A 27207-nucleotide genomic window follows, 5' to 3' on the forward strand; every position below is an offset into this window, starting at 1 on the left:
TGCTTTTTCTTTCAAGAAAACTTAACCAAACATGGAAGTCTGCATTGTGTTTTGAGGATTATTCAAGGGCACAGTTGTTCTTTTCTGCCTTTGACAAGCTTGGGCTAGCAGTCAGACAATGTAATTCCTCTGTTTGAAGACCTGAACACTTGAAGTTGACGGCTACATTGGTTTCGTTCTTGCGCTCTGGATGAAGTCGTACCTTTTAGATAATTTGCCTTTCTCTTGCAGAAGGTCTTAGCTCTGAGAACCACTAACTTGGAATTATCCTGATGTTCTAACAAGTACAGGTAGCCAATTACGCTTAAAACATGATAAGGAAGGAATTATTCTGCAGACTGCACTGGAACTTTTTGTACAGTTCCACTTGGGAAAAGCATCGTAAAATGGTCCTGTGCACTCAAGACAGGCTTGCTATTCCATCAGAACAAAAAGTATGGATAATCTTACTGATATTAAAGTACATGGCTTTCGATTTACTCCACATATCATTCTTTGGACCAATATCTCAGCTAGTGCTAATTGATGTAGCTCTGAATTTAATTAAATTTTGGAAGCTCTTACTGCTGAGAATCTGTCCTAGAGATTGCTTTTGGAATAAGCATATAAGGTTGATCTATTCTGAATTCTAATTTATGCTTTAACTGAAGGTAAATGATGGCTATTTGGTGATTAATATCCTGTTTTTATGCCAAGTCAACTTAAGATGTGCTACCTTAATTTATTACTAACCAGCAGTTACTATCTAACTGTAATTATTAAAAAACCCCACATCATTTTGACCTTTGAGCAATCATATGGGAAGCCCATCCCTTGAAGTTTGCCTCTAATTTTCTAAAGAGGTAGCACTTCCTTTTCTGGAAAAGCAGCATTACAGGGGAGTGGAAGCTGAAGTTTTGAAGGGGAATTATGAAGCTGAAACTGAGGAGGGACGCTTTCAGAATGATCAAAGGCAGCAGAAGACAGTGTTTGTTAGACAAAAAGATCAATTTCTAATTACAAAATTATTACAGTGCAGGTGTGTGTGTAAGAGGTAGTGGTGTGTATATTGTCAGGTGAGGTGCAGAATGGGCCAATCATAAATATAACAAGATTTAGGTCCCAGGGACCCTTATGGGAAAATGCTGTGGGTGCAGTCAGTGCCCTCATCAACTCTGCCTCTTTTGGAAGAGACAAGAAGTTGGGCTGCTTTGAACCTTCTGTGGAATTCCTGCTCTGAGCACTCATTGCAATGGCATGATTCACTGCTGCAGAGGAAGAACTTCAATAATTACTACTAGGGGTTGCAAAGCAGACCTTCTTGTTCAGGACTGCATTTTGAGGTTCATTAAGATGAAAATTAATGTCTGCTCAGATGTGCTGTGTTTTGGGGACAAAAATATTCTGTACGTGTGTTCTCTTTTCAAATAATAGGAGAACTCCAGGAATAAAAAAGCTGCTTGTTTCAGCTCAGAAAGGCAGTAAAGAGGTGAGATTGCCTGCAGTTGGGTCCATGCCTGTCTATTTCCAAAGGCAAGGAAATTATAATTTTTTCAAATTCCCTCAGGCAGCAGTAACCAAGCCAAGTTGGCTCTAGCCAGCTCTTGTTTGTAAAATGTAATTCTGTGGTAATGAGCTGGTGACAACTTGAAGAAAAGAGTCTAAACATCCTGAAAACAATTCAAAACATGACTAAATATGAGAAGGAAACTTCTAATAATTGCACCATGGGAATAAATAATACTACATGTAAATGCAAACATTATTTTCTAGATAAGAATATATATATTATGATTATCTTCCTTTCTTTTTCTCTGTGAATATATATGTAGGAAAGTATATATCTCTATACCTGTTATCTGTCTCTCCAAATGACCTATATTTCATGCAGGAGCTAGCAGTTTTGTCATTGTTGGAAAAAGCAGAAATTGAACTCTAAGCCAACACTTGATGTGACCACAGGAGATGCTAGCAGATTAAACCTGTATGTGTGATGATGTATGTGCCTGGAGATTTTTATGCTATTTTTATGCTTGTTTTGATTTCACAATTTATAAGACTTGCCCTAGGCAACAATGCTGCAAAAACAATCAAATAATATAGAAAAATATTGTATTATTTCTTTCAACAAATAATGAAATAATTAATATATTGCATGCTAAGTGGAACCAAGCTAGTTTTTTCCCCTCTGAGAAAATCCACTGTATTCCAAAGCAATTTAATTCCCTCTTCTGTTTCTGAAGCTTTCCCCTTACCCATTTGTGTCTTGCTCATATAACCCAGTGTAAATTTCTTGTGTTCCTGATATGTTAAAATAAATATCTAAGATGCGAGGAATTTTAGTTCAGTCTGAAACACTGTGAACAGTGGTTTTTTGACCTCAGGATCCTCCAGGCACCCTTGTTCCATGTCCCAAACCACTAGGCCACTTGGAATAATTTCTGTCAAAACTGTGGGGTTTGGATTTTTTTTTTCAGCCTGCTGAGCAGTGAAAACAGGTTTATAGAAAATTAAGAGTTGGTCTCAAAAAATTTCAGAGTAGTGCAAGACTTCAGAGACAGTTTGCCAGGAGTCAGTGTTTCTGTGTGTGAGTGAAACTGTGTTTGCCTTAGCTATCTTTGTTCAAAGAAGGTCAGGCTGTAAAACAGCTTGCCAGGGGTTGAATCTTAAGTGTTACCTGTTAGTGGAAAAGCAGGCCATTAGTATTCAAATCCTCTTACTCCAGAGGCAATCACAAGCAAGTATGCTTATTGTGGAAACCTGAGACTCATCTGAGGCACCCAAAGAGCATGTTATTAATGATTACACATTAAGGAAGTTCTTGCATAAAAAAATTACTAAGGGAGCACATGACAACTCATGAAACAGAAATTCAGGCTTCATCCTGTTTTCTAGAGCTTGTAGTACACGTTTAATACTTAAGGCTCTTCCAGAGTAATGGGAAGGTAGGGGGGAAGGGAGTAGGAAAGGGCATATTTCAGAGTACACTGGCAATCTATTCCTTTTACCATAAGCCATTTTTTTTTCTCTGTGAGAATTATGCTAGATGACTCTGATAACTAGTCAGTAACACCAAGCTGGATTTCTAGAATGGTAATTACTTCTGTGGTGGTTTGCAGCAAAAGATAATACAATGTGGTGGGTGGCTGTTCAGTGTCTTTAATATCCACACTATATTCTCACTAAATATAGCCTTGAAAGCTTTTTATGGAGTGTGACAGGGCAGAAATATAGCTGGATGTTCTCAAATGTAGAAAAATAAAAGCACCAAATAAACTGTAGGAAAAATGAAGACACAGTTGTACAATCCTTTGTAGCAGAGACTGAGCTGGCCTTTATGGTCACTGCAATATTAAAGGAATAATAATTCCAAACGTTTAATGATCCAGCATCCCAGTCCTATCATCTTCTCTGTGGAAGCCAATAGTAAACTCATTAAGAGCCTCTCCTCAACGTTCTGAAATTACCGCTTAACACCAAGAGTGATATTATTTTTTACATCATTGTGTTACAAATCTATTTAAATTCCAAATACCTATGCCCACTGTATGTGTAAGCACATGGGTTAAAGGGAGTTGTACCAGGCTGTGTGAATGTGTTTTACTTTGTCTTGTTGCAGCAAGGGAGCCCACTCTTTGCAAGGTTGATATAAGAAATTTTCGCTGTGGTTGTCCAACTGGAGAGGTGAAGTACCAACGCTCACTGCAGATGAATGCATGTGCTCAGCATAGATGCCCTCCAAAACCCTTGATTAGGTATATAGTTTAAAATCCACTCACATTGCTACCTCCCATTCAGGAGATGCAAAGCCTTTTACACCAGTGGGTAAGTAAACCTCACAGGTTCAGTATTAATGCACATCTTGCAGCAAAGTTGGATGGAGCTGCTTGGGGACAGCTAGTGAGTCAGCAGCAGGGCTGAAAACACTCAAGGAGCCCTCTGAGGTAATCACTCTCATCTATTTGACCACCAAACTGCAGTAAGTACTTGCTTAAATGCTCAGCTGCTGTTGAACCCTGAACTTTCAAGGACAGCAGGACAGCAGATAAATGCTGAGGAGCCCAAGAGCAGACATCCTTTTTTTTCAGCAGAGGGGAATTAGTAGCCAAAGTGTTAATGATATCTGCTGGAAGACCAGCAGCAGTTGAATGTTCACTTCTTTAGCCCCGGGGCTTTCTCTGAGGGATTTAATGAAAACAAGGCCAGGACTCTTTGAGGGAAGCCAAAAGGTGCAAATGGCAGAGGTTTCTTGCGACACTGTGGGAAAATGAACTATATATCTATTTGTATTGTTTGGGGAACTTTTATTCAGATTCCAATCCTCTTGATCCTAGTCCTGAGTGTTCAGAGCTAAAAATTAGTGTTGGTGGTGGCCATTGCAGCTGGGTACTGCCCTGGTGCTGCCAGACATGAGAAGGAATCCTGCAAGCCCCTATGGACAGTCCTGGGTTTTACTGCTTGCAGAGATATTTCCTTTACAGAGAAAAAAAATTTCCTCTCTCCTTCATTCTGTGAAATCAGATTTACTCAAAGCCCTCCAAGAGGTCTGTCTGTGTTGAGAGGGTACTGGGTAAACCTAAGCCCTAGAGTTTGGAAGACATAGGCACATGATATTAATGGCACCACTTGCTTCACATTAAATTAATCACGTATGTATGTCTTTTGCAGAGCTGAGACTATGATGAACTGTCAGAGAGTGTAAAGCAGAAAAAGGGCTGATTTTACAGTTGCTGTGGATGCCTGATATCAGCTTCTCTGGAAACATTCAAGGATATTTTTGGTTCAAGATTAAGAAGTCACCAGATAAATTATTAACCAACTGAATCCTACTTATTTTATGTATATGAGCAAACTGCACTATTGAAACAATATTCTGCACTCAGGGCTGTCAGTGGATATTCACACATTGTTCTTAATGTGTTGCTTCTTTCCTAAAGCAATATCAGTTTAGATGTTTTAAACATGAACCTGATTTTACATCTTAATTTTCAGCCTTTTTTCCCCAATATTGACAGGAGGTGAATTTTCTTCTACAATGAATGTGCAGCCTGGATTTTCAGTCTTTACTTATGGTATTGTACAAAGTGTGTCATTATACTGGCCTAAAAAGATGCTAATAAAGGTGTTTTAATGGGGTTTGAGCCTTTGCAGACTGCCTGCAACAGAGTAAATGCTGCCACAGAGTTGTCTCATGCAGCATTTTTGGGAGTCTGGCTCAGATTACAGAAAGAGTTGTTAATTTTAAATTTGTTTAGTTTAAAAAGAAAGAAATGCAAATACAGAGGAGACAATGTCTTAAAATAGATGAGTGCCAGGTTATTCTTATTTAAGAAAAACTCCTGTCCCCTCATCTTCACCTCCAACTGGATCTCTTTCCAGAACTTGCCATGTGGTTTAAAGATTGTTGAAATCTTTGCCAAGACTGCCCGCACCCCAGCTCCTGAATGTCTTTTGATAGTCCTCCGCAGCTTCTGAAATATGGCTCTGAAAAAAAACCATAATGAAGCAAAAGAATTCTCCTGGATGCTCCCGAATGACCTAGTGTGCCGAGAAAGGGAAGGACTGCCTGATTTTATCATGCAAGGCTTTCCTTGCTCTTATCTTAGAATGTCTAATGTCTCTCTTTTCCACCTTCATATTGTTATGGTGATCCCTGGTTTCGTCCCCTCTCTCCCACCCTTACCTCCCCCTCCCCAGTGGCAGTAAAGCCAAAGGGAGGAGGAACCTTTAAGAAGTGGTGTAATTATTAACGAATTTTGATCTTGGGAAGGAGAGAAACCAAAGCATTTCCTGTTTCCTATAATTAAGGACTCAAGACTCAGTTCTGCCACACACATGAATGCATTGTTTATTTTTAATGTGCTCTCCATGGAATATAATCTGCTGCTTTATTTCTATATCTTAGGCCAAATTCATAATTGGTGTAAACAGCTGCTGCTCAACTGACAAGTCCTAAAATGGGGGCAGAGGAAAAATGAGGTTATAAGGTTTCATCTGCTTACATCAGGAATGCATTTGTCCTGTTTGTTCTTCCCTTTAACCTCCTAGTGATCTTGGGAATAAAACCAATGGAAGCAGGGGAGTCTCTGAACTATTGTGAAGCAGAACAATTTGGTCTTGTCAGTTCAAAAGAACTGGGCAATCTATGTATCCATGGGACAGGTCGTGGACATTTGGCTACAGATACTAAAGATGCAAAATCCCATACATCCTGCTGGTAAAATTTCCACACAGGCTGTAAGAGCTGGAGGCTGCTTAATGAATCAGGCCAATCTGTAAATATTGGGGTGGAAAAATGAGATGCTATAACTTGGAACGACTTAAATAATTGCATTGGAAGATTCCCATGCAAGTTGCTGAACATACCATTGGAACTCAATAAATAACAAACAGCCATATGTGTGCTGTTTTTAGCATATTTTACGTGCTGCCTCTGTTTTCCTGTGTGTCTAAACACCACATTCTCCCCAGAATGGAACACAGGATTGGCTGAACCATGGCTCGTTTTTGATCCATACTTGAATGCATTGCTGTTGAGAGCTGATCACTGTACATGGAATGCTGACACCTCCTGTCACAGTTAGACTGCCATCAATGCAGGCTTGGTACTGGAAAGAGTAAAGGGATGTGCTTTTGGAACTGGGTGCTGATGACTAGCAGTCAGAGGAGGACATGACTGTGACTGTAATCTCTCTCCTAGCAACTTTCTTATGTTTGGTATACCCATTTTGCTTCTTCTGGGGCACTGAGTTTATGATAGTAACAAAGAGTAGTAAATATTCTTCCCAGTCACCCTTTCCCAAACAAGGGCCTTGAAAAGTGATAATACAGAATATCCACTTCTCACTTTCACATTTGAGCCTTTCTATATTGTTTTATATTTCATTCTATTTGACACCAAAATGTCTGTTTGTCCACTGTGCTGCCTGCATAGGAACACATTTCTGAGGTTTGCTCCCAAAAGCAGTCAAATTTTCTCAGCAGCATAAATCTGTTTGCAGTGTATAAATATTATCCCACTTTAGCAGCTCTGTAGCAGTGGTACTTATGACTTCTACTGTCACCTGCGCTATACATACTCACTATTTGAGTAATTTCTCCTTAAAGTATGTATATTCATTTTTTGCAGCTGAACTAATTTGTTCTTCTTTGCCCCCAAAGTAATGAAGTTGTTCATCAGCAAAATCTAGGCTTCCCTGCCCCATTTAGCCTTACAGCAGAGCACTATCCATTTCATAACAAACAGTAAAAGAAGTTTGAAAGCAGCAAAACCAAACTGGAGCTCAGTAGCAGTGACTCAGCAACACTAAATCCTTGTGAAAATTTAAACCCCGTCTCTTTTGTTGCAGCACAGATGAGGGAAGTGAATGAACTAGTGCCAGCTGGAGACTTTTAAATTAATAAAATAATTACAGAGTGTTTAGAAAACTTTGGTTACATAGCTAGACATTTCTCCACTAGAATTGAGAAGATCTCGTTCTGGGTTTCTGTTTGGATTTGATAAGCAATGTGAAGACCAAGAACAAGACAATGGTCATGCTGCTGCTCTAGGATATAGAGCTGATAGTGATGGGGATATTCAGGGATGCCTCCAGCTCCTGCATTACTTTAGTAGCACAACCCTCAGCAGTGCTTGGAATGGTGAAACTTTCAAGGTTACAATATCAGACAAAGAGATTTACCATCCAGACATACCCTCAAATGAAAGGACTTGGCTTTGTGGACCACTCTGAAAGCAAGGAGAAAGGACTGCATTGCCTCAGCCTCCTGCTGATTGAATGCTGAAAGATGAACTTCGAAGATCTTGCCTTACTCTATTTTAAGAGTTTCATGAGTTTTGATCTGTGAACTCCTTCCCAAATCAAGAGTATTCACAGCTAGTTTGTTCTGCATAGATTCTCTTTGTATGCCATTTAGCTCGTGGCTTTGAGGCGATCAAGGCTGGTAACTTGTTTTGGAAAATGTGTACCTGTATCCTTCCCCTATCTGCCTTTGTTCCCCTATCTACCTGAAAGTCACAAAGTACCTTGTAAGAACATTCAGGGATGTGAGGACCTGTATTGTGGAAACTGTTACCATACATATTTTGGGATGATTTTTGTTCTTAATATGAATTCTTACCACTCAAAAACTGATTGAGAAGAGTCAGAAATCCAAATCACTGGAGGTCTCTTATTTCCATTATTGATTTACTCTCCGAGGGTCATTCCAAAACACAGACACAATACACAAATTCACAATAACATATCAATCACTAGGCTGTTTAAATTGGGGGGACACAACTGAAACTGAACAATATAATTCAATAAAATTACTTGTAATTTTATTTATTCATTTAAGCTATATTCTGCTCTGATTCTGCAAGTAGAACTGCTGAAATGCTGCTCTTACATTTCTGCTGTTTCATGCATGATCTGTTTGAAATTTTGAGTGCTCTTGTTTCATGTAAAATTACTTTAATACTGTTACTCCCCCCACCCCTTCAAAAAAAACTTGTGAAAGAGGAATAGAATAGAATCTTGGATCAAAATGGACATCAGTGAATTGACAGTGCTGTTAACTTTTTTGAAAGTGCATGCATTTTCCCATGCATGCATCCTTCCTCTGGGGTTCAGCAGTTATGTTTCCTCCTCATTTGTGTGTTGATATAAAAATATAGCTGAAAAGGTCCAGGAAGATGACCTTATCCTATTGGGTCTAGTAAGTCCTAGGCAAAGCACAGCTTTTCCTTGGCTGTCCAGGGAAGCTGTAGATTTTGCCTGTGATGGGAAGGAGCCTGGCAAAGGGATCTTCTGTGTCCCTCTCACCTGCAGTTACCCTGTCGCCATGTTGGTCCCATGCTGTGGGACATGTAGTGCCAGCCTGGGGGCTGTGGGGTAATGAGAAGCCCCAGAAGCCAAGGGGACAAACCATTCTGGCCCCCTGGTGACTGGCATGGGAAGGCCATGGGGGCTTTGCTGCAGAGCTACCTCGAGGCTGCTTTTGGTAGGCAAAATTAAGTTACTCTACCCAGGGTGGTGTTCCAGGGCATGCCCTGGTGTGCTCTGTCATGGGAGGAGTAAGGACACACCCAGGGACAAGGACTGGCAGGGAAAGGTTTAAAAGTCCAGCAGCATGGGGAAATGGGAAAGAAGGAGAAGCAGGGCTACATTCAGGGCTTCTTTCTTTAGCAACAGCAGTAGGAGCCAGGCTATTTATTGGGAAGGTAAAAAAAGGAAAAAGAAGCCAGGACAGTGGTGTCCTGGCCTTTGTGTCTTCACTTGCAGCTGTCTCCTTTGTGTGTAGCTGTATCTGCATACACACACACACACACACAGCCAGGTATTGCTGGCTAAGTCCTGCACAATCCATCACCAAGCAGACAGGATCAAGAGATGGATATTTTAATCCCGTGTTGGCTATTCCTTGTTTTCCTCTGTACTTACCTTCTCAAGGTGGAGGGTCTTTACAGGGAATTTGCATGAGCTTTACATATACAGATGACTTCTGCATCTTGCTCTAAACTCAGTTCTCTTTGATACACATGCTCATGCAAACCTGTTTCACCCATTCTGGGATTTGAGCAAGGAAGCAGTACTGTATTCCCTGAGGGAAATAATACAGCTGCTCTCTGCTAAGGCTAGAGCTTAAAGAAACAGTGTTATCTATTGTTAATTCTCTTCATTTACCAGATATTTTCTCATTTTCTTGTGTTGAAAGGCTAATGGTTAAAATGTGGTCCTGACATAAAATAACCATGGAAACTATATATGGATATTTTGCCTGAGTGTTTTTTTTTTTTTTTTTAAGCAAATTATAAAACAAGATTAAAAAAAGTTTCATTTGGTTTGGAATAGTTTTCCACTGTGCAGAAAAATGAATTATGACTTCCAAAATGAAATGGAGCCCTGGAGCTGCTTCATCTTTGTCCTTGAAATTTCTGAAAAAGTTTGAATCAAGGTCTACAGGAAACTTTTTCCCCCTTCCTTGCAGCTGAGCTTCTTAGAATTGCATACACACTTTTCTATTTTTACTTTCCGACCCGGGCCCATTTCCAAATGCGAAGCTGAGGAATTCCTGCACTCCTACATATGTGAGTCCCAGGCTGAACTCAAAGGGCTGGCCAGTTTACCCCCCTTTTGCTCCCAGACAGCCTACTTTCATCACAGTGCACAATTGAAATTGGAGACCACTTGGGTTTCCTTACTTTGAAAGAGCTCAGAAGGAACCTTTACAACTCCTAATGAAAGGCTGCAGAGAAGAGCTAAAATTAAGTCAGCAGAGTTCACGATTTGTCTTGGAGCAGAGCCTAATTCAGTTTATAATGCAAGGTCTATGCTGGAGTCCCAGCATCAGGTAGGTTTGGACTGTCCTCCCTGTGCTCTCTGAGAGCTGTCCAGTGCTTTTGTGTATTTTTGCCACTGTATAAGCCAGCGCAGTGGTAAGATCCCTTCCTTCTCTGTTATTTGAGGAAGAAAGATGTTGTCAATGCCTTTTGCCTTGAAAGGGATGACAAGCTTGATCTACAAGCTGGGCTGGCGTGGGGGAGGAATGAGAGCAGAGCTCCCTTCCCCCAGCTGCTGTTTGTCTGACGCAGAGCTTGTACTTCTGTTGTTATCAGCTGCTTTGGTAAGATCACAGTGTGCTGGGACTGCTCAGAAGGTTAAAATATGTTGACTGAATTTTCTCCAGCTACCAACGCAAAAGGCTAGCTAATAGCATCACTGGCTGTCAAAAGCAGCCAGCCCCTGTATTTCTCATGGTAATGAAACACACTGGAGTTTTTCATGGTTTATATACATCATGATACCTGTGCTGTGTATGTCATGTCAAGGATAGGAACAATAGGCATTCCAGCCAATAGATCCACCAGGGCTTGCAAACAAACACACAAAATTGCCTCTTTCTGTGAATTACTTGTTTTGTATTGATTTGTGATGATGTATAGAGGGAGATGAGGACTTTTAATTTTGGACCTTTTTCTCTTAGTCTTTCTCCTGTGAATCTCAGCTTCTGTAACAGATACCCTGCTGTTTGTTTCAGTGACCTCCTGACTGTCTTCAAATCCCATTTCAAGAGCAATCTTTTCTCCCTGGCCTCTGACTCCTATGAGTCTGTCTAATAAAACAATCAAATGGTAGTCCCTAATCCTGCCTGTTTCCCATGCTAAGTTCTCCTCTCTAAACCCCTCTTTCCTTGTGTCTCAGCATCCGGTATCTGTGGATATCTAAAAATAGGCCTGACACAGCCATCAATCCCTGTCCCTGAAAAGTTCGGCCATGGGGCATTCATACACGGGGTAGGAGACCTCAGTAGAGATCCTTTTGCCAAAGGTGATTTGAAATGATATCTCATCTGCCAGGAAAGTGCCTTGTCGTGCATGCTAGTCTGGGATGTGTTTTTATCCACAGTCCTGTTGATATTGTTGCACAATTTTTGGGAGACGTTTGGTGAGATGGGGCTACATCCAGAAACACCAGTGTTTAGGTAAGAAGCTCTTAGATAGAATTTAAAGAACCAAGACTTAAAGCCATCTTAATTAATATTTAAAGCCCCTCCTATAAATCCATATTCATATTCAAGGCAAATATAGACTGAAGAAGCATCTTGTCTTGCATTTTCTCTACCCCGGGGTACCTTACAGAACAGTCACTGAGTAAGATATTTCCTTGGGAGATGAAACACATGCCTTCAAATCCCCTTGTGCTGAGGAGGGATTTTAACCTGAGTTTTGTTCAGCCTCTATAAAATCCCTACTAGTGAATGTACTGTGATAAAAAAGTCACTTCTGCTGCTTCCTTCAGTACCAGTGTGGATTTAGCTCTTTATTTCCTTTGTGTTTATTGCATGTGCCTGTAAATGAAGTGCTTCAGAAATGTCAGAACAGTTCACTTAGATTTTCCACTTTCTTTTTCTTTGGTTGAAAGCATTGGGCAAAACATAACCTTTGCTATCAAGTAATTTTGACTTTCCTGGAACAACTTATTAAGAATACGTGCCTAGTTTTACCAAGAAACTGTAGTCATAAACTAGGAAAAAAACCCCAAACAGAACAACATTATCTACAACAGCAAACTCCTGCCTGTAATCTATGATAAAATTTAACCTCATCTCAGCAGAATGATCTTGTTGCTCTGAGGAAGGCTACCCTGGCTTTATCACACAAAGGTTCTCAATAGTTCAGTTAGAAATACTGGTTAAAATCCTGCTGGTGCTGGGCTCTGCCTTCATTTGTCTGAGACAGATACAAGGCTTTTGGCCTTTTTTTTTTTTTTCCTATGAAAGGTCTTACATGAGGAAAAATGTTCAGTGGTCCTTATTGTGATAAGCATAGATCAAAGTGTTCTTGACCCAAGTTACCCCTTCCCATCAGTTGAGGGGGAGAGCTTCCTCGGGGCTACGATTGTGCAGCAGCTAGAAGCTCCTTTTTTTAACTGGTGCTGTATGTGTACATTACAACATTAAACTGCTTTGGGCCAAAACCCCTTGGTGTAAATATGGAACTTTATTTTCATACTTAGGAGTTGGGTGATAAGTTCATTCATCTGGCACCATATAGTTCTAGATGATCCTGCAGTTCCTACAGAGGTGCAGAGGTTTTGCCGTGCGACCAAAGCCTGGGAAAAGGGGAGAGCATGCACTGCCCGTAGTACTGTCAGGCAGCATCACCCACAGACATTCACAGTGAGGAAGAATGAAGTCACAAGCTCTTGTGTGAGATTCCAAGGAAGAGAAAGAGAAATCGTATCTGCTCTTTTTTAGAGATTCAATTAGATGCTCTTTTTGGGAGAGTAAGATTTCCAGGCCTCTTATAAATAGAAGACCGCATCTCAGCTTGATTACTTCAAAACAGCTTCCTGCAACCTCCCACTAGGAAGATGAGCAATTAGTATAATCACAGCAATAAGTCAAAGATGTTTAATGCTGAAACTTGCGTAACAACTTTTTTGCTCCTGGTTTTCTGCTGGGCTATAGGCAAAGAACAGTATAATGCACATTCCCATTGCTGAAGATGCACAGTCTGCATTGTCCAACAGGTCTTCTTTGCTGGATGCAGTTAATTTGATGCCATTAAATGGTCCAATGGAGATGTGGGGTACTGTGGTTAGGCAGAGGCCTTTTATTATGAAGCACAGTCATGCAGGTGGAAGTGTTGTGAACAAAATGGAAAGCAAAGGTCCTCACTGTGAGTCAATCTGCTAGCAATAAAGGTGCTGCCAGAGAAGATTCCAGCTCATTTTCTGTCAGAAATATTCCAATAACCCAAGGTCAGGAAGTAGTAACATGTTTTTTAAAATCATGGAAAAAAGGAATGAACTAGCCCCCTCTTTTGGCTAATTGGGAAACAGTAGTAGGAATTGGTATTGGCTAAATTGCAGGTCCTGAAAATACTCCTCCTCCTCTCACATAGGAATCTGTTGTGTTCTCATTTATCATTCATCCATGTAGCCACTGGGCCTTCAATGTAAGTAGGTGTTATTTTTAAATGTAGATCTCACAGTTAAAGCAAGATTTTGCATCTTGGGATGTAAGCTCCATGTCTACAAACATTCTCTGCATCTACTATTTCTGCAGCTGATACCATTTACTAGCAGAGGAACTTTGAGATGTGTGCAAGATCCTCCTAGCACAGAATTTACAGGAGTAAATTATCCATGGGAATAATTTCCTGGAGACTCTTGTGGGAAAGGATATTCTGTCACTGCATGGGAAGGCACAGCTTTATGGAACATTTTTGTAAAGGGTTTGAGGAAAAATGTTCGTTCTTGAAAACCAGAGAATCTCTAACATTAAGTCCACAGCTTCCTGCTACTGGAAAATAGCAGGGATTGGTGACAAAATTTAGGCTTGACAGAAGCTATTAATATATCCCTGTGATATCTAGAAGTACCTGCAATTTTTTATAAGTAATAAAAACAGTAGGTAGGGCTAGTTTTCTGCCTCTTTACTGGAACTGTTTGGAAAAAGCTAGTTATACCTTGCAGAAAATTTTTCTTGGAAATTAGTCTTCTAATATAATCCTCCCAAAATTTTTAAAAAATAAAATTCTTATATTAAAGTGTTTTAAAAACCTCCTCTTCATAAAGAGAAAAATATGATTGCATTAATCACAACTTTCAATTATCTTTAAATGGGTATGAATGCACATGTAAGTAATATGATAATCCCAGAAGCCAGAACCTGTAAAATATTAATAGAAACTGAGTTATATAGAAATATAGACATATATAATAAAGCTTTTACTTTCAATTTCTCATAATATTGTCATTTAAAAACCATTTATACAAATATGCAAAGATCTTTGTGCACTTAGCTACTGCTTTAGCACTTAGATAAAGTAGCTGTTTCCAAGAAAAGGGAAAATTTTTGCTTATTTGAGCTTTGGATTTTCTCACCACAGTTATTAGTGGTAGTTTCATTCTCATGTCCTCATCTAGTTGTGTTGAATCAAGAAATTATCACCTCCAGCCCTTTCCTCTCCCAAAAGAGACTACCCATTGATCTGCCAGCTGAATTCACCTGCCTCAGTCAAAAAGAACAAGGTTACTGAAGAATCAGTGTTTGTACTGTCTAAAATAACAAATGTAGTTTTGTTTGAAGTGGAAAAAAGCATGAACACCAGCAACAGACTAGAGATGGCTAATGTGGGCAGTGGGGTGCTGCCAGTAGTGCTGGTAATCCAGCCCAGCCTTTCTGACTTTGTCTCTGTGGCTGGAAGTCACCTGGCACTGGATCTCAGTGTGAGCCCTGCGCTTAAACTACTGACTCTATGTTTCTCTAAGTGAGTGAGCAGAGCCAAACAGATGGGGTGTCAAGGTAGAAAACTTGGTCTAGGAAAGAGAAATAGGGTTAATAAAGAAAGCCAAGCTGTAGAAGATGTCAATGTGGCCTTTATTTTAAGAGTTTGAGTACTAAAAATTAAAAGTAAAATCATCCATCCAAAATTTAGGTGATCACATCATTTAGAGACTTTTTTTGCAGTATTTTTCTAGGTCACAGTATGGATATTTACAGGACCTAATCCTTCATGCAAAAACTTTGGAATTAAAAGCTACCTGAATCTCTGAGCTTCACGAACCCCCATCACTGAACTGCAGTCACCTCCAAACACAAAGTAGGAAGTAAGGAAGAAATAGTATGCATATCTGAACTAGATAAGGAATACCTGAAAAGCAGAATGCCAGGAGTGTGGAACTAGCCCCAAGTTACCTGAGAAATGCAGGGTCTGTTTTATGATTGCAAAAAATCAGGACCTTGTGAGAAGGATGATGCTTTTACATCCCCTAACATTGCTTGGCCATATGTGTTTTGGGCAGCTTCCCAGGAATTGTCTTAAAAATGATGCCACAGCTGCTATTCCTACATGTTCTTGACCTCATATCCAGGGAACTGATACACCAAGTAAAGCAAATAAATGATAGTTAGACTTATTGTTCTCATCTAATAACACGCTCTTGCCTTCACCTCCATTTCCCTTTCCCTGCTCCCCAGAGTTTTTCCAAGCTATTCTTTTGGCTCAGCCCTGCAAATATATTTCTTTTTACAGGACATCATAACTCTCATTATCACCTGGCTGTTCTTCTTGGTTCTCGTTGTTTCTGCAGTTTCAGTGCTCAGGTTTCCCAGTTGTACTTTAAAGGAAGAAGACTAAGACTCAAAGAAACTTTGATTTTTGTTGTTTTGGAAAAGGGCAGATCCTTCAAGGCTTTGATCCTCAGCAGGTGACACAGTTTGCAGTAGTCAATGTGGGAACTTTAACTGCACCCATTTGCCAGGGAGCCCAGAAAACACTGGACCCACTCACCTGCTGTGGGGTTACCACATCGGTTCTCGTGCCTTCCACCAGGTGATACACAGCTATTGGGGTATCAGGGCACAGCTATTGGCAACAGCTGGGGGTAGGTGATCTGAGAAAAACCAAAGGTGTAGCCTTTCTTAAGTGTTACACTGGCTGCTCCATGTGTCAAGGATTCAGAATGCTTTTATAGATCTGTCTAACCTGTACTTGTCCATAATACCACCTGTGCTCTGTGTGTAGGCTTGGCAGGACCTTAACTGGGGAGGGGGAGGACTCTAATGAAGCATTGCCAGGTTTTTCAACCTGCAGACATCACACTGCAAACTCCCTCACCACTCTCAGCACATATGATTGTGTGCCAAAAGGTCTAGAACATTTTTAATGATACATGGTTCCTTTCATATTTTGTTTCAGCCCTTGAAAACATTTAGGTGAAGGGTCCCCAGGACTTTTTAAACTGTCAGCTCTGTGTTGGATTAACAGGATTCCCCCGCCATGGAGGACATTATGTCTGTGATGTTCCTACTTTGCTTTTTTGCAGGCACTGGGCTGGTGGGGAAGATCAACAGCACCTTTCTAGTGCTGCAGGAATTTCTGAGGTACCTGGAGTAAATACAGAGTCACAGGAGCAGTAAAAGATTTCCTTGGCACTTTGTATCATGGTGAGACCAACCAGATTCAGAAATACCATCCTGCATCATCATCACTTTCCAGGGAAGAATCATCTATTTGACAAAACTAATTAAATGCCCAACATATTTCTAAGTTAGAGAGATATTTCTTTTTGTTTTACAAAAAAATTTGACACCGTGATAGTGTGTGCGTTCCAAATGTTTGTTCTTTTTTTACCCTCACTTGACAACTTGGTAGTATTATTTAAGACACATTGCTGTCTTGCAGGAAACAGACTAACCTGAAAGTGTCCAGGTGCTGGGTCTTGCTGAGAACTTTTTCATTAAAAACATGTGAAATGACCCATATCTGATACTTTCCAAGTCAGTGAAGACATTACAAGAAATTGCCTTGAGCTTTATGCTGGCCAGAAGAGTGCCTGTTCATTGGGGCATTTAGTCATGCCCAGACATACTTCATGGCACAGTAGGTGAAGGTAAATATCTGCTTAAAAAGGTGGCTTTGAAAAGGGATAAATAAACTTTGTGCTTGAAGGGGAGGCCAAACTGAGGATAGGTCTGTACAAGGGGATGTCTGGCTTAATGGCTGGACTGCAATGAAATGGTTATTGACCATATGAGTTGGCAGGACCCTGGCAGCTGTTTCCTGACTACAGAACAATTCCTTCCAGAAGTCCATTCAGAGGCACAATAGGGATGTGTTTCTAATGTCTTGATAGTTTTACCAGGTCCTGAGACTATGAATCAAAGTAAGAGAGTGGAGTTGATCAGTTTTTCTCCCTTGGTAAGTTGCAATTTCTCCAATACATTTGTCTCCATTCTGCACATGCTGAGCATAGTGCAACTTGCTGCTTTTTCTGCTGACACTGATCCAACATCAGCTGGAGAGTGTCTAATCAGAGGTTTTTCTTCAGATCTGCAGTTTGGTGGCCCCTTATAGATGTTGAGGACATTTGTTTCTCCTGCCTTCACGACTTTACAAAAAGAATCCTAGAATAGCAGCTCTTGCACAGAGAAAGCCCAGTGGCTTCTGCTGTCCAGCGGTGTTGCTTGTAGACTGTATGCTGCAGTGAGCACATAGGACAGCTGCCATCATCAGTTTCGCACAACTCAATGTTCAGTAGGGAGAGTCAGTGCACCCTGCGTGGTGCTCGAAAGGCCTTTTGAAAATGGGCAAAAGAATTGCAGTGGCCTCAGCTGTTCTGGGGCATTTTCATTTAAACTACTGCTGGTGGGGATGTAGAAGGGCAGTGTTGTTTTCCACAGACCCAAATTTCTCCAGTTTGTTAAAAGGTTCTATCAGGAGCCTTGCAGATCATTGAGTTAGGTTTTGTCAGGGAAACATCTTTATTCCAGGCTGCATAATCAGTGTGTTGAATTCAGTGTAAAGAGCCAGAGGAATAAAATCTTATACTTGCATTTTAACTGGATGCATAATAATTTAGATGTGCATTAATTATTCTGTGAGGAGATGTTGTTTTACCCATGTTATTCTACTCTTTCTTGAATTTCCCTCTCGCTGCACTTTGTCTCAGAGCATGCTCCAAAAAAATCAGAAACAGCCCCAGCAGATGCCAACCATTCTCAAGCAAAGAGTTACTGCCTCTGCCCAGAAAAGCACACACTCTCATGTCAATGGGAGTGGGTGGGAAGGGCTAGTGACGCTTCCCTTCCCCACAGTTAAATTTTCCTTCCTCTCGTTTGCCTCTTGCTCCTGTGTGCTAAACAGGAGTCAAAGCTGTGTCTGTTCCATATCCCACTCCATTGTCTGCCTTGCAGTTTTGTACAAGAAGCCCACCCTTGCCAAGTATCCCAGCCCTGCACTGTGCAGTATGAAGGGAAGGACTCAGCTGAATCCACAGCTGTGTAATCTAAATGCTTGGCTTTGCCAGCTCTTACTCAGGTGGGTATTTTTTTCACTTGAGGAATCTTGCTAAGTTTAGTAACACAGGATAATAGGAAGAGTGGATGGAGAAAGAGATGTGCAGGGTGAAAAAGGAGAAATGTTTTTATTGCATAAGAATGACTTGAGGTTTTCAGTTTTCAAAAGCCTGAGCACTGCATTCCTGTAAAACACGGAGGCTTTGAGTGGAAGGGAGGGGTGGGTTTCTGAGCCAGATCTAACACAGGGTGGTGGTGCCCATAGGTCAGAGTCAAATGGCAAGTGACAGACAAAAGGCATCTGCCTTCCTCATTTTATACAGTGAAGAGGAATGCATTTCTGGAGCACAGGTACTTGCTTGCATTCATTATCACAAGAAGCTTCACAGTAAGGAGGGATGTAAATTTGATGCTCTAAGTCAGGCCATGAAAAGACACGACTGATAAAGGACAGATTATTTTTGCATTCAAGGTCAAGTGGCATTTAAATAACCATTCTGCAGACAGAGTGGAAAATTACAGAAGAGGAATTTTTGTTGGCCACTTCATCCTTTTCAGCTCTATAGCAGAACTGGAAAGAGGTGGAAAAAAAAAAATCAGTCCCTGCTCCCTGCTTGTGAATGTTAGCTTATCCTGTCAGCATTTCATGCTTTTATTACAGGTCTGCCATTTTCTCTGTAGCTATTTTAAAACCTGAGTTTTGTGGGACATGGAGGTTTGTCCACTCTGAAAATTCAAATTTTGTTCTTCCATGATGCAAGAGTGATGATGGGAAGCTTAACCCTCAGCCCCTTCTCTGGGCACTGAAGTATTTCTCAACACTGACTGGAGAGACTTTCTTACAGAAAGATGTGTGTTCAGATTCCCTGCTCTCCCAGTCCTTCGCCCTTCAACTGAGACTGCCAACTAATGATTGCTGAACACTTGCCAGACAGCAGTAACTTTCAGTCCTGAGTTTATAATAATGCAAAATCAGTATTCTGCTGTCAACCCCTGGTTTATAATAATGCAAAATCAGTGTTCTGTTGCTGGGAATGCCTTATTCATTATGGGCCATGTCCAAATCACTTGAATGTGAAGCTGTGGTGATGCACATCAGCTAATCTGCCAGAAATTGCCTCATAAAGGTGCAATTTGCCATGCTGGCAACACGTAATTTATGAAGTCTCCTTTTTCAGACCAAAATGCAGGTTGGCTTATTCCAAGGAGGCTAAGAAGGATAAACTCTCAATCAGCAATAAAATTCAAGGGAAAATAGGTACCTAATTCTATAAAGCACTACTGAAAAATCCCATCTGTTAATGCTTAAAACAATATATCTTCATAAATATTAAATTGATTCAAACAGCTAGCATGCGCACGCATGCTCTCTCTCTCTCTCTTTCATATTTTCCTTTTTTCCATCTCATAGTTCATTTACTGACTTTCTGGAAAGATGTGGAATTGATATCCAGAGTCGGGACTGGCCTCATCCAGCCATGCAGTAGTGTTTCTGTTCCCACTCCCACCAGAGCCCTCTTCGCATACATACAATTAACCTCGGTTAAGTATTGGATATGCAATAGTGTGTAGGCAGCAGAAGAGATCCTCTAGTTGTTTAGCACTCTGGCATCAGATGAGAATAAATACAGGGCATGGCCTGGCCCTTCAGGGCACTGGCCTAGATCTAGTAACATACAGACTGAAGTTTTTCTGTGTAGCTGACACTGATTTGATGAGGAAACTGCCTGAATGCTTAACATAATAGTGTAACAATTGACAGGATTTCCCCGACCTTATTTAACTCAGATTTGTGTTTATGCACATGCACGCATTCACATACACACTGTTCTTTCAAGCTTGTAAAGGCTTTTGTGGAAAAAAACGTTATCAAACTTTGATATAAAGATGTGTAACATGGAAACATGCTGTGGGCTGGATTACATTTATCTCTGTAGTAAATCAATTGACTTGAGTGACCCTCTGTAAAGGAAAGTTTAGCCACTTATGAATTACAGATATACCTGTTACTTTATATCTACTCATAACCATTTGCTTAAAATGATTTAACATATGATTTTCCTTCATAGTTTGTAGAAATGGCTTCGTACAGAAGTTTCTAGTTATGAAAGGTATCCAAAAGCAGTAATGTTTTTATGTCTATAGTTTTCCCAGACGTGTGTAATGTGATTGTTTCCCTGTAAGTTTCACTCTTACTGGATAATGGGAAAATAGTTTTGGTGTTTCTTCATAACCATATGGAGAACATTTAACAATATACAATTCAGAGAGCACATCTCTGTGGAAACAGAACCACATACTTCAGTTCATGACCCAGTACATGGCCAACAGGTCCAATACTGCATGAAGTGCTCTACCCTTAGGGCTGTGTCCTTCTTGCTTTGGGAGGGGGGAAAAAGTGTGCTGGCTTGAGTACAAATACGATTTTAATGCCCTAGGAAAAGATGGATTAAACAGCATGTTCCAAGATTCTTTGTCTTCCCTCATCCTTTGCTAGCTCTGTCTCAGTGTTGTTAAACTGGTTTAAGTGCAAGGGATGAATTGAGCTTACTGTAGTCCCTTTTAACACTACAAGATGTGTACTGGGCAAAACCACAAAAATACACATAAGAATATCAACAACAAAAGTATTTGTACAGCACTAAGCTTTATGTCAGGCTATATTGGTTTTCAAACATTCTCACTTCCAGCAGGCTAGACTCCCTGCTGATTGTGGTGTAATGAAGTTTACATAAAGGAGGAAGTTAAATTTATTTCCATACCAAAAGACAGTGGCTTGAGAAAAATGTAAAGTCACTAAAATAATAATGAAACAGAATGGGTGGAAGAAGAGCCCCCTGCAGCAGCCCATGTTAATTACCCTTGCAGCTGGGAGATCAATTTGCATATATATTCTTTGAAGCCTGTCAGGTATGAATTGAACCACTGAACTGTTACATTTGATAATCTAGCTCTCCAAAGCATTTCTGCTAAAGATGTTATGTTTCATAGGACTAGTTATTTTTTCTGTCTCAAAGTAAAGAGCTGTACTTAATTTGTTCCTGTATAAACAGATCTATGTTTGTGGCTTCCTGGAGCACCAGGTTAGCAACATAATCTCATCAAAAGCATTGGTACTGCTGATTAAACACAAAAGAGATATAGTCAAATAGCCCTGACAACCAGTGAAAGCAAGGAAATTAAAACTTAAAGCTAGTGGTGACAGGCATGACTCAGGGGATAGTTAATGAGTTATGGAGCTTTTCAGCTCCAGGACACATATTCCATTATGTTCTGTACTAGTGGTGACAAAATTGTTGCCATCTGACGGCTGCTTCATGGCTGGAATAAACCTACTGTGTGGTCCCAGGAATTTTGCAAGTCCATTTGTTTTGCACTAAATGTTAGTGTAGCATCCTGATGCCCGTGCTGAAAAATTGTTTGCAGTGAATGATAACAGTTTACCACCTGTTGGCAGCAGTTTCAGAGGAGTATCAGAGATTTATAGAACTGTTGAAAAACCTGTTTCTCTGTCTGAGTAATCTAGAGTTGCTTGACTGAAACCAGTAGAAATGAGGGTATCTGTGGAACAAAACCCATGGAAAGGGAGAAACTGTGCATTAAAATGAATTTTACGCAGGAACAGGATATGAACTAAAGCTTGCTTTTTCTCGTTTAACAAAACAGTGAGAATTTTACACAACAAATTTCATACAACTCATATGAACTCATGTTTTTAAACTTTTTTTAATAAACAATAATAACAACAAACCCCACAAAACTCCCCCAAAATCCTGCAAGTAATACCTTATCTGAGTTCTTCAGAAAAACGTATTACCTGTATCATTCTTTTGAGCACAGGTGAACCCTGACTCTTCAGATATTTCCTAGCATTAGATCTAGGGCAATACTTTTCTGATAATAATTGCACGTAATATTGATGTAGGGCAAATACTCCATTAACAGTGATCAAGAGCCATAGCAACTCTTAAGATTAAAAACCTAGTGCACAACAGAGTGTTGCTAGATCTGGTGGGGGGGACTGATGCTTTCCATGATTTCACTCTAGACCTACCAATAATTCTGCTTTTCTGAGGTTGCTCCTTTATGTGGTTGCCTTTTTTTTGTTGTTGTTTTTGAGGGAAAGTTTTACACAGAAGTTCTTCCCTGCCTGTCTTCACTGATATAACAGATCATCCCAAGAGTTTATTGTTTTCCCATTTCTGAATGGGAAGAGTTAGACTCAAGGATGGTCAGATCAGGGCATGGTGTAGGGTAGGTGGAGAGAACAGTTAATTTGTGTGACCAGTTTGCTTGAAATTAATGGTTCTAAACAGCCAGCACCCATATGACACACTTTTCTGGAAGATTTATTCTGAAGGTACAAGAGAAATACTTTGTATTTTTGAAAAATTTAAGCATTTTTGGGCCCAAGGAGAATTTTAATAGGCCTTAGTGAACCACAGATTTGTTAGCTGACAAGTCACGTTCATGCAACTGGCTGTTGCTAGCAGTTAGAGAAGCTTAGTTACATTTTCTCCCTTCATTAACAGTGTGAGAATCACTGGAAAAATAGGACATTTGGGGGTGCCTGATTGATCTAGGACTGAAAAGAGAGGTTGATACTCGGGTCTCATGGAAAATTAGATGGAGTTGCATACCCATGGTAGAAACTCAAAGTATCTTACCCAAAGTCAGCTATGAATTGGAGTAATTTTACATCCCAGGGAGGACTGTCAGGATAGCATGTAAAATAATAGAGTTTTTCTTTGTAGAGAGAGAGAGAGAGAAGCTGTTCTTATTATTTATACCTCTCTACATCTCTATTACTGTATTTCCTCACTTGTATGCAGTCTTTCAAAATAAAAGAGCTGGCTGATATAATTTTAATACTCTTTAATATAACAAATCTCTTGCATGAAAGATGTTTATTTAATGATCATATATTAAAGATAAGCATATTCCTTTCTTTTCCTGGCAAATAAAGCTCTCCAGGTCTAAAATGAACTGCAGGTAGTTATAATGCAAACCATGCCTAGAAAAATAAACTCCTTCTGTATTAGCTTAAGCTCTTTGCGATTTAATGAAGTCTTACATTTGTTGATCAAATGTGCAAAAGGTGTAGTGCAAGCAAAGCATTCAATTCATAACAGGGAGAAAGTTTTGTACAGCAGAAATCTTACCTTACAATGGAAATGTAGGTAATTATAAGCATTGAACTTCAAGTCTTTTAGAAGGATGTGCAGTGAATGTAACAGTCCATATAGAACACCTAAGATGTAGAACTATTTATTCCCCTCCAATTTCCTTTATTTTATCAAGAAGAACAATATGAAAGTAGGATGAATGTAGAAAAAGCAGGATATACATCACAAAAATATTTGCTGGTATTTTGAAATTTCCATTGTTTGTTTCCATTTTTAGAGATACTCTTTGTTGGATCCTTGTGATGATTCCACCTGGAGTTTCCTATCCAGAATGATCCCATGCTTTTCCCCCGCTGTGCTGTTAGGATCTATCTTGACATCTCTGTCCAGCAGTTATTTCATCACACAGTGTCTTTCAGGTTTACTCGCCTGTTGATTTGTTGTTGTTGTTGTTGTAGTTGTATGCCATTTATATCAAGTTTTGCACAAATGTTATATATATTTCTTTTATGGTTGAATTTCAACTGTTCACAAATATTTGTAATTGGATTGGGTTTTTTTGTAATGTATCATCAGATGTGCACTGTGTAGAACATGCTTAATTAGTGATCTGACCAATAGTGTAATGAATATAATAACTGAATGAGCTACAGAAAACAAAAAGTTATATATATAAACTAAGATGGGTAGAAAACATAAAATTTTTTCTTCAGATAGGTTTCTTAGCTGAAAAGCTTCTTTCCATTTAGCTTTCTTGCATGCTGAAGATTAACTAGAGGACATGAATCCCAAGGGGGTATATGAAATACAGCACATGCCGGATTCTGAGGTGAAGAGTTCAAGAGAGTGTCAAGTTTTTCTGATATCACCATGAAATCTGGAAAAAGATGAAATAAAACAATCAGCTTGAAGGTTTATTCATTTGTTTTGTGTTACAATCACAAGGCACAGAGAGAATGTTAAGAAGCAGTGTTTAATAAGCATTTGCAAATAACCTTTACCAAGGGGAATTCAGAAAAAGGCAGGTCATCTGAAAACAAGACAACCTTGATAGCAAATCATGAAGCTTTGTTTGTTGAGTTCCTTCTTTCCCTGATGGTGACTACTTATACTGTTGTTTATCCTTCAGGCCACAGCTGCTTTAACAAGGACACTTTCAGACTGAATTATGGGTGGGATTGTATAATAACAATAGCAATGATGAGAATGGTGAATATCAACTTGCCATTCTCTGCCTGTCCTGTGTATTCTGAGCAAACACCATTATCTTTCAGGCCCACATATTTTCTTCCTACTTTTTAACTTTATAAAGTTATTAATTTGTAAATTAATTTCACACTCTCATGATGTGTGATGACTTGAAGATGACTACCTGACATCCCTTGCCACATTACTGTTTGTTGGCCACTAACTGGTGCTTGTGAGAGTGAAAAGTATCACTTTTTAGGTTGCCTTTCTGTCAGCTGGTGCTCTAAATATAGTAGGACTTTATAGCCACATTGTCGGGGTTGTACAGGACATATGCTACTTATACATCATTGGGGTTCAAATATGACTGTGCTTTCCCCATCTATAAGAGAAACATTAATGCTGTGCTAACTTTTCAGTTCTATAGTAATCTTGTGCAGCTTCTATAGCAGCATTGTTTTGTTTAAGGTTGGGGAAAAAAAGCAGAGTAGAAGAGATACAAATGTTAAGGTCTGAACTTCTTCATCTCCATTTTTTCCAATTCAAGACAAAAAGACCATAAAATGAAACTGCTAGAGGACAAGGTCACAAACAGCACTACGGAATTATCCTTTCCAAAATGTGTTGGAGATACAGAAATTTTACGTGTCACAGGAGAAACTGTACAAGAAATTGAAAGAGAGATGTATTCAATGCCATTAAACAGACAAATCACAACAGAATCAGGAAATCCCCATAGCTGAAAATAGCGGGGAAAGTAAAATTTCTTGTGTTGTTGTGTTTCCCTTTGTATCCGTTTATGGTCATTGCTGTTGACAACGTTCTGGATTGCATGGGTGTTTTGTTTGCAATGAAATGGCCAATGTATGTCCCAGGGTCTTCACTGTATCTCTAGTTTGTCTTCTGAAGCATGGATACTCTCTATTTACACCGTGAAGTCAGTTCCTTTTTTTCCTCCTTATTCTCAAATAGAAAACAATTTCCATTACTTTTTGTTCTGCTCTCCTGCTATATTCCCTGTTTTTATGGGCATTCCTTTGAATTCTGCTTAAATTACTACAACTGTTCTAAATCCAGGATTAACTGATTTTACGTTACTCTCTCTATTTCCCATTCTCCAATTGTCATTTTCCTCCTTCTCATTCACAAAGGCAATTTAAACAAATTTCACTTTGGCAATGTGAACACCCTGTACTAGAGTCTTCCCATTCAAGTGGGACTCATCTTTGATCCACCAGTTTTTGTTTGCATAATATAGGATAGAATTCACTCCATGTACAACTACAGTTTTCATTGCTACAATTCATGCACAGTATATTGACATTTACTCACATTATAGTTCTCATAATCTGAGAAGTCAAACCTTAAGAGTTCAAGCAGGGAGTAGATCAAATGCTGGAGTTAAAGTCAAGGATATCTGAAAGATGAGCAAGAACTGAGTACCATACATTAATAAGTTTTTTTACATGAACTCCTCGGTTTTGTATGTTATTTTGACTTTATTTTTCAGGGAAACTCTTCTCGGTATATTTTATGGATTCAATTGGCAGGTCAGGGGGAAAACTTCCACTAGTTCCAAAGATTAAAGAGCTTAACAGACTTACTAATGAAATTGATGCTGTTGTTTTTTTTTTCTTTTCGTTCTGGTTTTTTTTTTTTGGTTTTTTAGTTTTTTTTTTTTTTTTTCTCAGACATGGACAGCAGAAAGAATGAGAAGTCAGTGAGGTAAACTTACTTATGGTGGATATTTAGTGTTTTTAATGACATGCAGAATGATAGGGAATTCTAGAGATGACTATTTCATATGCTGAAACTCCATCTGTACCACCTTGGGTGAAGGCAGTGGTATTCATATCTGACCAAAACCCCCCCATCTATACTCTGTTTGGATGGGAGCCGTGTGTTCAAAGACTGATGGAGAGAAGATAGCAGGTTGGTTTTGTCTGCAGAGTTCATGTCTAACTCTCAGAAAGAACAGACACTAGTACAGTTTTCTCAAATCTTTAAAGTCTAAGTGAATTACAAAGAACATGAAATTGTATCTGAATAGAATTCAAAGGTAAAAGTATTGATATGTTTGCTAAAGATTAAACATGAAGGTGTTGCGTAAAAACCTCACATGGGAATATATGTGTAACATATACTGTTAAGCTGAGGAGCAATTATCAATGAATTTAGTGTTTATATTTATGTTCAAGCTTTCTGTCATTTTTCAGGCAATATTTAGACTGTTTTATGACATTTTGAGTATAGAAATTGCACCTTGGTATGTGAAATGTAGTCAGTACTTAGTTTCAGGTTTTAATTTACTGCACACAGCTTAATTATGCTTAATGTCTCAGAAAAAGCCAGGAGTGCTCTCTGCTCCAGCAAAGAGTTAACCCAAAGTTTGAGAAAGGAGTTTAATAGAGTTTTACAAAATATTACCTCAGTATTCCACTCCAGTCAGTTATTTGTGCAGATGTGAATTAATGGACTGTTATAAAGGTAGTGCGATTTCTGTCTTTTCAGTTAAGGAGTGATGATGGCCAAAGTTTTGTTTCGTGTCCTACCATTAAGTAAAATCAATGTGCTATTAAAAAACCTCTGCATATCTTTTAAGAAGGAACTTCTTAAGAAATGT

General features: G+C 39.5%; 1 long non-coding RNA gene across 1 annotated transcript; it reads left to right on the plus strand.

Annotated features, from left to right (window-relative positions):
• Positions 1 to 10155: 10155 nt before the first annotated feature.
• On the plus strand, positions 10156 to 24029 carry LOC138107257 (uncharacterized). The gene is made up of 3 exons (XR_011149352.1): positions 10156 to 10314; positions 16299 to 16419; positions 23674 to 24029. It is a non-coding gene; the product is annotated as an uncharacterized lncRNA (long non-coding RNA).
• The last annotated feature ends 3178 nt before the right edge of the window (positions 24030 to 27207 follow it).

This window comes from Aphelocoma coerulescens, chromosome 3 (assembly GCF_041296385.1).
Source record: "Aphelocoma coerulescens isolate FSJ_1873_10779 chromosome 3, UR_Acoe_1.0, whole genome shotgun sequence".
In the NCBI taxonomy this organism is placed as follows: domain Eukaryota; kingdom Metazoa; phylum Chordata; class Aves; order Passeriformes; family Corvidae; genus Aphelocoma; species Aphelocoma coerulescens.